Source organism: Gallinula chloropus (assembly GCF_964237585.1).
Source record: "Gallinula chloropus genome assembly, chromosome: 1".
NCBI classification, from domain to species: Eukaryota; Metazoa; Chordata; class Aves; order Gruiformes; family Rallidae; genus Gallinula; species Gallinula chloropus.
The window spans coordinates 109872338-109884511 of NC_140085.1; positions in this window are offsets into that span (position 1 = coordinate 109872338).

Genomic DNA, 12174 nt, shown 5'->3' on the forward strand with positions numbered 1-12174 from the left:
TCTGCAATTAGTGTCATGGGCAAAACAGACTTGACACAGAAGAAAAGAAAGAAAACTCTCTAGTTTATGACACTGCACTGCACACCCAGTGACAGCAGAGTCAGGTAATGAGAAGTGCGACCAGATCTTAAAGCACCTCCCCCACCCTTCCCTTCTTCACAGACTTTATTTTAGTCATGATTTTGGTCCCTTCTCCCCACTAAGTGTCACAGGGGAAGATGGGAATGGGGGTTTTGTCTGGTTCCTTGCAAGTTTTCCTTCTTAGCTGGGGGGTAGGTGGGGGTATTCCTCACACTCTTTCTCTGCTCCAGCGTGGGGCTCCACCCATGGGAGACAGTCCTCCATGAACTTCTCCAGTGTGAATCCTTTCCCACGGTTTCTCATGGGGCTTCATCTCTTCATCAGGTTCCCCAGGGTGTATCACTTCTATGGGGTACAGTCTCTCAGGCCCATGCTGCTCAAGTCTGATCCTCCAAAGCGTCACAAGCTCCCCCCAGCAAACCTGCTCCAGCATGGGCCTCTCTCATTCTCTCTCTCTATGTTGGCTGCAGGTCCTGCCAGGAGATTGGTCCAGCTCACATCACAGTGTCTTCCATATGTCTCCACTGACTGCAGCATGGGCCCTCTCCATGGACTGCAGGTGGGGTCTTTGCTCCTGGTCATCTTCCATGGGCTGCAAGGAAGTCTTTCTCTCTAGCACCTGGAGTGCCTCCTCCCCCCCTTCTTCACTGGCTTTGGTGCCTGCACAGTTTCTTACATCTTCTCACTCCCTTCTATAGTGGCAAAAAATTGCTGCTAGTGTTTTGTTTGGGATTTTTTCTTCTTAATTGTGATTCCCAACAGGCACTGTGACTGTTGCTGATGGGCTCAGCTTTGATCAGCAGCACATCTGGGCTTGAGCCCAGTTGATGTTTGCTCTGTTGGGCCTGCAGAGAGCTTCTGGCAGCTTCTTGCAGAAACTGCCCCTACAGCCCCCCTTCTCTACCAGAACCTTGCCAGGCAAAACCACAACAAGCCCCTATCTGGCTGATAGCGGTGCAGAGGCATGCTGATGTAGTTAGAAGATGGCCACTGATGAGATCCGAGCTAGGAAAGATTTGTATTGGCCTCCCCATTTTTACTTAAGAGGTTTCCTGTAACTATTTGCTGATTTGATAGAGTTGTGATGAATCAGATTGCTTTCCCTATTTTCTTTCTTGTGCCTGGTTTGTAGTATCTCGTTCCCAGCTATGTTGCTGGCAGTGTTGCCTTTGACTGCTTTAAGTTTTGATCAGTACGTTATGATGAAATTAATTTATGTGTAAGATCTTTAATGCTCAAAATTCTGTTTTTTCAGTTAGCTTGGAAGAAAGTACTACAATGTGAGGTGCAGGATATCCTTCACTAGGTCGAAACATCCAACTGTCTAACAGTAAAGAACATGAATATTTTTTATATCCCTACCTGAAGTACTGTGCCCAGTTCTCAGTTCCTCAGTACAAGGAAGAGATAGATATACTGGAGACAGCTCCAAAAAGGGCTGTTAAAAAGATAAAATGACTGGAGCATCTCTCATATGGGGAAAGGCTAAGAGGGCGCTTAGCTTAGATAAAGTTCGGGAGGATCTTATTAATGTATATTATTACCTTAAGGGAAGATGGAAAGAGTACATAGCCAGGGTTGCTTTAGTGGGGCCCATAGACAGGATAGGAGGCAATGGGCAGAAGGATCTGTCTGAGCATATCGATAACATTATTTTCTGTGGGGGTAACTGAGTACTGGCATGGGTTGCACAGGGAAGTTGTGGAGTCTCCATTCTTGAAGATACTAAAAAGTTGTTTTTATATGTTTCTGGCCAACTGGTTCTAGGTGGCCCTGCTGAGGAGGAAGGCTCTACCAGAAGACCTGCAGCGGTCCTTTCAGTGCTTCCATGTTTTGGTCTTCATCTGTTAAAAAAGATATGTTAATATTTCAGTATATAACTTTATATGGGAAAGTGTTGAAGTATGAATAGATCTGCAAAAAAAGATTTTTTTACTTTAAATTCCACTAATTTCTTAAAATCTTTCCCTTCTTGATTCTGCTTTCAGGCTGCTGAAGGTGACATTCTGTGGCTGCTCTGGAAAGCAATTACCTTACTAGTCCTTTATGTCAGTAGCATGAAGGAACCATCCCCATACCACTGATCACTAAATGTAGCATATGCCTAATGTGTAGCAATCAGGTACTCAGAAACAAGGGTGAAGTGTGTGTTTAGTCTGCCTGTTTTTTTGGCAGGACGTGGACTCTCCCTCGATAAACAGAGAACTGAATCATCAACTGAAGTCTAACTGCAGGTCATAGATGGACAATTTCTTATTCAGTTCTGAACATCTGGGTTGAGTGGAAAGCAGAAAGCCCCTTTTTGGCAGTAAATAAATGGGAAGCACAAAAACCCTTTCTGGCAATAAATAAATGATGTGTGTGTATATAGCTGTTGAGTGCCCTTGACTCTTTTACCACTTCTTGTGGCTTCCTGTTGCTGTATCATAAATGTATCCATCTATATGGAGGACCTCTGGTCCTCCTCTCCCTCTCTTTTCAGGGAGTTAAGGAGCAGGACATGGCTATATGTAGTGACTACAAATACGTTACAAAAAGTAACTCTCTTGCCTGGTTTATGTTAAAACTGAAGTCAGTGTAGTTGTCTGATGATCATGTAGCAGAAAGAACAGGGTATGATAGTTATTAATGCCAGCTGCAAACCAGTGGTGAATGTGATTTGTGCTTTGCTTGACAGACAGTGAATATTTGTCCCCACTGGTTCAGCAGTGGCTATGGTTCTGTACAGGGCATGGACAGAGGAGATATATACTGCTCCTGAGCTGCCAGTATGTTACTGAGACTTCCTCAGAATTAAATTAGGTCTGATGATTCACCATGCTAAGTAAATATTGTATAATTATGCTAAATCTAAAGAAACTCCCCCATGTGGTCTTTTCCCTGGTTCGATGGAGAAATTTTCATGCTAGTTTACTAATCCTTTCTGGTTCAGCTGTAGTTGCTACTACATACTCACTTCCTTAGTATCATAAGTTTCGTTCACATTACAAGAGAATTAATTTTTCCTAATATTTGTTTTGACTGTATTCTCTCTGATTTTCAATACCTTTTTATATGTTATATAGCCTGGAAGAACTTGACGCAGTTCTCTGGTCTCTCTGTTATTAATACCTTTATATTTTTGAAGTCCTAGACAAATTAGTACAAAGGAAACATTTGTTCCTCATGTGTGATGGTCACTAACAAGCAAGGTTGATTTGTTTTTCCTTTCAGTCTGCCACAAGACAGAATGGGTAGAATTAGTCTTTAACTCCAACACATATTAATAACAGCAATACATAGGGTTATTGCAGGAGACTTGTTACTTTTTAATGTTTTGCTTCCATGTGCCTCAGAAAACAGTACTGGAAGTAAATCTGCAGTTAGAAGTCCTGGAACAATACCTAACCTGACTGTATGATTTTAATACCAAGAATATGGAGCCTTAGTTTAAATAAAATTTTAATTTCACATCACTTAAGTATATGTTTATATATATTTAATTGCATATGCATTTTCCTATCGTTAGTATTTTTTCACCCTTTAAGCAATATAAATTTAAATCCAGTGCAAAATAACTCTAAGCTTATTTTGCAGTTGGCTTTTAGCAATTGACTAATCTCTCTTCGACCAGTTTCAGTTGATGCCAGACTGCAGAGAATGATCTAGTAGTAGTAGTACTTGGAAGGAGACTGCTAGGGAATGCAATAAGTTTGCAAACACGAATATTTCATGCACACAAGTTAAGGTCATAGTAGGAAAGCAAGAAATATAGAACAGTTGTCTACCTGTGCTATAAAAAGGAAGTGTAAGTTCCTAGTTGTGTGACTAAACAAGCACATTTGCTGCCAAGGGAAGTGGAGGAGTATGCTATAAAAGCCAAATTTTCTTCTCTCCCAGTAGAAATAAGAGAGTGTAGCTTTCATTGGAAAAAATGGTTCAGCATTTATTTAAGGAAGGTTGAAAAGAGAAATGTCATTTTCAAGCATATTAAGGGGATTATAAAACTAATTATGTAAGGAAATTAAAATAATTGAAAATAAATCAAAATTAATTGGCAGCTGCCACTCTTTCTAATTTACTTTGTTGCATCAAGAAATTGCAAGAACTGAAGGTAGTGTGCAAAATGGTATGCCTGTTTCACAGCACTGACTGGGCAGACTTCCTCCAGAAAACCACATCCGAGCAATTGTGGATTCCCTGTGTCAACTCATTCATCAGACTGATCCACTGCACTTAAATTTTATGCAGTATTTCCATTTTGCAAAGAATTGTTTCCCTAAATTGTTTTGAAGTTGCTATGTCTTTGCCAGCTGTGATCTTGCTGACCTGTAATGGAATAAAAATGTAAAAACGACATTCATGTAATTTCATTGGTATCACTAACAATTTTTTTGGCCATGAAGGAAAAAGCAATAGTGGGTCTTGGAGAGTACAGTGCTCACGGGCATAGAAATCAAGGTTTAATTGAGATTACGGTACTCTTTCTTTCTAGGCAGGATCAGTCAAGATTCAAACCACATCACCATAATCCTCTGGTTTTGAAAAAGCTAAAAGTTTTCTTTTTTGAGAGGAGGAGTTGATGTAGAACTGCATCTCACAGAAGCCTAAGTATAAGACTTGTCAGAAAAGTCAAAACACATGTTAAACCTATTCATGGTGAAAGTAGATATGAACCAATTTTTTGTGAGCATTGTCCAGAGCATTAGTCTCCTCAAGTGCCTAAGAGAAAAGCTTGTGGATGAATGTAGTGCTTCAAAGTCAAGTGACAGACCTTGAATGACTGTCCAGAGTAAAAATACTAGGTGCTTTGGAAAGCTTTTGGTCTGAGATGACCCACACAAATTTGAAATGCTGTTTTTATAATGCCAGTGTACATTCTGCTGGAGTAGGGAATAATGAGCCAAGGGTATCAGCTCCTATTAACTTTGAAATTATTTGGAATATGAATTTTTTAATGATTTGAGGCTGCTCTTACGGTGTGCATGCTAATTTAAATATGACATTTCAGCAAGAGATGTGCAAAACAAACTGCAGTTCATGAATTACAGAACTCTATAAAGGTCATTATTTAATGTGATAGATAAAAGGTGTCTGAAGGACATATACCTTCAGATAATGACACTGGAGAGAGTTTATTGAAGAGATGGATCCTATTATCAGTTCTAATCAGTTTAGTTCAAAACACCAATCTGTGCTGGGTAATGTGAAGAAACTGAGCAACTGCCAAGTGGCTTACCTAGCTCATGCGACGAATCTAGCCTTGCTTTGACAATGACACTCAAAATTCTACTTGACCTTAGAAATGATGGCTTTGTTCAGTCATCCTCTCATTGCTCATGGTTTCCTTGATGACTTACTCCATATTCTTCCCAGGACTGAGGTGAGGTGAGCTGGACTGGTCTGTAGATTTCTTGAGCCTCCTTCTTACCTTAGCATGTAATGTTTGCCTGTTTCTAGATATGAGGAACATCCCATAGTCATCACAATCTGTCAGAGATGATAGAGTGGCCTCGGTCAATGATACTTCAGCACCTTCAGATATATTCTGTCTAGATCCAGGAACGTGCATATGACCACTTTACTTAAGTAGTTCTTAATTTGAATCTTTTCTACAATGGGTAGTGCTTCCCTATGGTTTGTCACCACTAGGGACCTGGGACACTTGACAACAGACCCTGCTAGGAACAGATGAGTCAATGGATTGTGGGAATCAATCGTCCCACTCTACACTGTGCTGGTGCAGCCTCACCTTGAGTACTGTGTGCAGTTTTGGGCTCCACCATACAAGAGGGACGCAAAACTGTTGGAGAGTGTCATTCTGCTATGACTCCATAATAATTCCAGTGGCATTACAGCTCTGCAGCCATGCATGAGCTTCTCATTCCTTCTGTTTGTCACATATTGCCTGTTTGTATATATTTAGTACACATACACATCCCAGATGTTTCTATAGATTTTTATTTCTGTTATCCTGAATCACAGTAACTCTAAATCAGCATCCTGAATTTTTAATGACCATAAACCAACAAAGTGGACTGATGGGGAAGAAAGATGGTAAGGGAAAAGATATTCCTGCTTACTCAAAAAAAATAAAATTAAAATAAAATTGCAGATTGTGCTCAGAACTGAGCAGAATGAAACCCCATGTACCTTAGAGAGTGAGAAGATTAGACTCCCTTTATGTTGCTTTTCAGTACTTACAGTACTAAAAATAGGGTGATAAACACTGTTGTGGACACACGAACTGATGATACTCAGATAGATGTACACTCACAATGCCCTTTTCTCTCTGTTGATTGCATCCAGAGCTTCTAGCAACATACAACTAACTCACTCATGAAGGGGGCTCCACATGTCAGTATCCAGAGTTTAGGCAGATGCATACTGCTCAATGGCTCTTATAAATATCCAGCATCTTGAATGATAACGTTAAAGTCTTGTTTTTTCACATGGATTTTTCTTTCATGGAGTGGTAAATTCAAATTTCTGCTGCTATGACTGTGTGTGGATCTTAATCTGCTGTAAGTAATTACTCAAAAAACGCAGCAAGCAGATTGTTCCCCAAATAAATTTTAAACTGTTGTTATTTTTGGAATGATATTATGATTTATTTTTGAGGTTCTCTTTTCTGGATTTTGAAGATTTAATGTTGGTGAGATTGCTGTACCTAAGGCAGATGCTTTACAGACAGCTGCATAGTTAAATATATGCATTCTAGCCATTTTACTTTTGATTAGCAAATTGGGAACCGTAATTGCTTATTCTTCTTTGCATAATTTATCATATCTCAGATACCTTAGATTATACCTTATATCTACTAGGGTATAAAGTTTTTTGTTGAGCTGTTGCACATACTTAGAAAATTTTTGATAAGCAAGTTTTGGGGATTTTTTTTTTAATAACATATTGCACACAGAATATATGAAGGAAATGTTAGTCCTTTCAATTTAACTGCTTAAAAGATGAAGGTAAAAGGGTGAAGCCTGAATAAAATGGTAATGTGATAATTGAAAGCATCAATTACATAGGGTGCCATTATTTTTAAAGCTGCAGGAGTATATTGTGATCATTGTCCTTATCCACTTTTCCTTCTGACCATGATATCTCCCATGAAAAAATATCTGTTTGATGGCAAAAGAGATTATACCATTTATCAGTTTGTGGAAAAAGACTGTGAAAGATTAAGAAATGGTGTTCCTCCGCCCATTTCTCCTCCCCTGATTTTCTAAACAAAATGGTTTTTATATGGTCTCTATTTTTCTTTTTAAGATCAAAACTGAAAAATTTTTAAGTTCCACATATAGGACTATGCATTGCTAAATATATTTCTATTTTATGCAAGATGTATTATAGATGGTAAGTATCTCCTGAATTATTTTTTTTTCATTAAGAAAGTACTGAGGTTTCATATCTACATGGCAAAATATGAAATTACTTTCAAATATAAGAGAAAATATATACACTGATCAAAACTCATAATACTTGCCAATATTAAACATGCTGGGTTTTGTCACTTATTCTAAATTCCTTCAAGAGGTACAGAAGTGGAGAACAGTAAGATATACAAAGGGGATGGCTATTAAAAAAATTTGTAATGCTGCTGATTTTCTAGTGCTGCCAATAGCATGACTGACAAAAATTTCCCAAGTTAAAAAAAACCCAAAACAACCATCACTTAGGAATTCCATAGACAATTTTTGAGCACTTATAATATTTTCAAGACGCTAAATCCATGAAAAATAATTGGAATAGTATTGATGTTAGAATATCAGTAACAAATATGATATTGTGGGCTGTACAACCTACTAGATCATATGATTACTTTTAAAAACAAACTATAAAATCAGTTAGGTGCTAAATACACTTTAATAAGTGGTGGATTTCATTCCTGTTATTAGAAGCAAAATAGATCTTTGGCAGCCCTGTCACTGGAGGTATTCATGATCAGGCTTGATGGGGGTCTGAGAGACCTGACCTAGTGAAGATGTCCCTGCATACTGCAGGGGGGTTGGACTAGATGACCACTAAAGGTCCCTTCCAACCTTACACATCCTGTGATTCATTCTATGTTTCATCTTGAAGCATAGTGCCAATGCTTATATTTTACTGAGAATAATTATTTCTTTGAATATGAAAAAGATTTTGTTGTATACGTCTATCTTTTTTAGATACTCTTTGTCCTTTCTTGCCTGTTTTGTGTTCTGCTACAGCTGTCCTTTTACAATTTCTGTATTCTCTGTTCTTTGTACTGTTGATAGTCTTGCTTAACACAGCTAGACTTGAGTGTCTGTGTGATCTGATAGTTTGAATGTTATTCTGACAGAATTAATTGAAGTTCTTGGCCATATTTGGTTTAGAAGATCCTCTTTTGGACAACTGAGAAAGAAATTAGTTCCCCGCTATGATGTTTCTATTTGAATTTCCAGAGGGTTTTAAGGATTTTCTTTTTACAGGTTTTATATAGTTAAACTTGTTATGCAAGAAACATTTAGGATTTTCTTCTGCTTTTCTGTAAGGGATAAAAAGGTATTTTTTCCTCCATCCAAATGCTGCCCCTACAAATGTCAAAGTTCAGCAGTTACTGAGCTGCCAAATCAAACAAAATTCCATAACTGGGTCTGAAAAGAGACCTTTGAAATGGGAATCAAATGAGCTTCTGAATATTGCATGCCACTCAGTAATAACAGAAATTTATAGTGGAAAATGTCACTGAGCAGAAAAACTTGATGTTTTTGTGGAGATATAGACACATGTTTTCCCTAGTTGTCATAAGTTGCTCGTATTTCTAAGCCAGGCCAATGTCCATTTCAGCAAGGAATCCAACAATTTTTTATTTTTCAAAGCCTTGCATCAGAGATCTGGTCAGCTGAAAAATACATTCATGAGTCCATCTTCTGTACCAGGACACTTAGTCAGAATGACAACTTTAAATTTGCATGCAAAATACACATTACATACCTCAAAAGTCCTCCTGGTAAGTCTGTTCCTGTTATACAGATAAGGGCAGATTTACATCATTTTTTCTTGTATTTTTACAGCCTGAAAAGATTTCAAGAGGTGTCATATTTGTCTATTAATTTATAGAACTACACTAGAGAGAATAATTTTTTTTTTCTACAATCAAAAAAGAGTAAATTTATGACTTAAAATGAACAATATACTTCTTGTTAAACTTTATTACTTAAAATGAACGATATATTTTCTATCCACAGCCAATACATTACAGTATTTTTTGTGATTCTAGCTAATGAGATTATAACAATCCTATTACTTATTTTACAATTGCAGATAATTGTGACTTCAGACAATCCCCCAATATTTAGGAATTTACTGTACTGAAAAACAGCTCATTTTAGTAGTTTCAGAATATGATGTATCCGTTTCCTTCTCTTTCAACTTAAGCAAGAACCTATTTCATATTCTCATATTCTTCTAAATTATATGGATTGATATGAGTGTAAAAGAACCAAAAGCTCATTTGAAATAGTACACAAATCTATGCTTCTTTCTCCCTCGTAAATACCCAGAGGATGATTGAACAGTGCCTTGATTGAGAACACTGAGCAGAGGATGACTCATCATGTAGTCTAACCTTGCAGAAATGTAAAAGCCTTTCATTTTGTACTTCTTCCCAGCTTGTTTTACAAGCTTATGGTGCTCCAGGAGGTGGTCCGTGCACTTGCATATTGGTGTGAATATTTGAAAGGCTTTTTAAGAAGAGCAGGTGAAAACTGAGGTTTGAGCTGAAAGACAGATGTGCAAATAGACTGGGTAATGTGAGTGGCTTGCTTTTATCCAATAAGTTGCATATATAAGAATTGATGTACAGGCTAAAGTGAAGCTGCTATTTGCAATGCGAAAGCAGGGTTACATTTTATTGGTTTTGGGAAGCCTGAAGCTGTGCTGGATATTCTTCAGCACCCTCTACTGGTTTTGTTATTATTTACACAAATAAAGTAGTGATGAAACAAAAGTTGAGCAAAGGAATAAAAATTAGTGTGTTGTTTTTGTCTGGGTTTTCTTTTCCTTATCTCAGATTTCAGTTATGAATTCATTCATGTTTCTGCTTTTGCTCCCACAGTGTTCTTTGCCAGTGTCCTTTCAGTGCCTTTACAGTGTATCTCCATCCAGGTGTCTTAAGTTATCTCCTTGAGGAGTCCTTTTCTCTCTGTCTGTGTAGTTTTATGGAGCACATGCCCCTGAATGTTGAGCAAGGACCTGTTTAGGCAAACACTAATGTTCTTTTTAGATCAATAATTCCACTGTGTAAGATTAGGAATCAGGAGAGCTACGGTGCAGATGCAAGCAAGCTGAGCTCCATATCATTATAGGACTAAGGAAAAGTCTGAAGGGACCCTGCTTTTTTAGGTAGGACTATTCCTAGGAAATTGTCACAGGGAAGTCTAGAGAAACTCTGTGAAAGCCAAGTGGCAGAGTAAAAACTGTTCCATCTCACATTTTCTATTAAGAAGGTTATTCTGTACTTTGCTAATTTTTAAAGAATATATCTTAGCTTTTTCCACTATCATTACCTGAGAAACTGCTAAACAACTCATCCCCATAGTCTGTGTCATGTTGTGTATAAAAAGCATGAAAATTAGAAAACTAATGCTCTGAATTAAGCTGCAACTCTAGTGAAGAATTTTTGCTGAGTTGAATCTAATAAAATAATAGTAATATGTGTGTGTGTGTGTGTGGGGGGGGGTATTTGCACTGCTGCAAAGATTTTAGAAAGTCAGAAGATGGCTGGTTGAAATTTGGAGTTTGGGATGACACTGGGCTATGGGAGTTTCCTGTTAGCACGTTGCAGGCCCTTTTTACAGTAAGAAGCAATACAATTGAAGGTTATAGAGAATGATAGAATTACTTTGTTGCAGCCACAGGCAGATTTTTTTTCCTATCTATCAGTACATTTTAGTGGGAAAAGATCCTTGAATCAGAACATAAAGCCTTTCTTGATAAAGAACAGAAATTATTGTTGTAAATATAGATCATTATATTTTTTATTTTTCAAAAAGAAATGATGAGGGAATTGTGCGTAAAATATTCTTTGATTAAAATTTCCACATCTAAGCATGCTTTTCAAATCACTGTATCAGTATTGCTGTTCAGTGATTTTTAGTAATTATTAGAAGTGTAGCAGTTTAAGTAAGGCTTGTGACAATTTGTATGTATAAAAAAATAAAACCAATCTTTATGTGGAAGAACTGTAGGAAACCAGTGTGCTTTAAAATGGGATTATGAGACTTAATACTAGAATGCTAGTATAGTGGTTATGTAAAGAGTGAATTGCTCATCATAAAGATTAAATCTTCATTGTGCTGTGGCAAGTAGCAATGAACTGGCAATCCATCTGTTCTTGCTTTCTTCAAATATTAGAATTTATTACCGCAGAAAATAATAGCTGCTAATTTTCCAACCAACCACCTGTAAAGAACAAGTCATTGCACAGATAAGATGTGATTTCCCCCATCATGTACTGTACTTTCAGCTAACTTCATTCCCTCTATTTGAATGAGAGCATATTTCAAGTGTAGGGCAATTATATGGTTCTGTGCCTTGTATAACCTGTTAAAAACAATAATTTGCTGTCATAAAATTAATTCAATGCTCAGTTTACAGATTTAACTAGCTTAGAGTAAGAACATTTCTCTTTTTGAACTCTAAAAGCAGTAGGCGCTTGTTTGGATGTGTGTACAATTTATATTGTGCTTCGGTTGAATAGTGGTTCTGAAATAGATTTATCAACAGTTGACATGGGAATGTCATTATATATTGATGGTGCAACATAATGCCATTTATATTTCTATAGGCTTATTTGTACAAAATAACCTCCTTTACTCTAAATGGGTATAATTCCTTCTGTCTGAATGGGGCCATGAATAGTAGTTGTACTCTGTAAGAGGAATTCAACAGTGATAATGCTGAAGCTGTTTTAAGCTTTAGCTAGAAGTTATGTCTTTTCTTTCTCCAAGGTACTGTGTTGTGATGCGTGGCCAACTCCCTTTATTATCTGAAAAGATCCAAGACCATCTTCTATTTTTTTTTGTAATATGGCATCCCTGTGTAGCAGCTTCTTTTTATCGATGTTGGAACAGTGTGCCTCCTGTT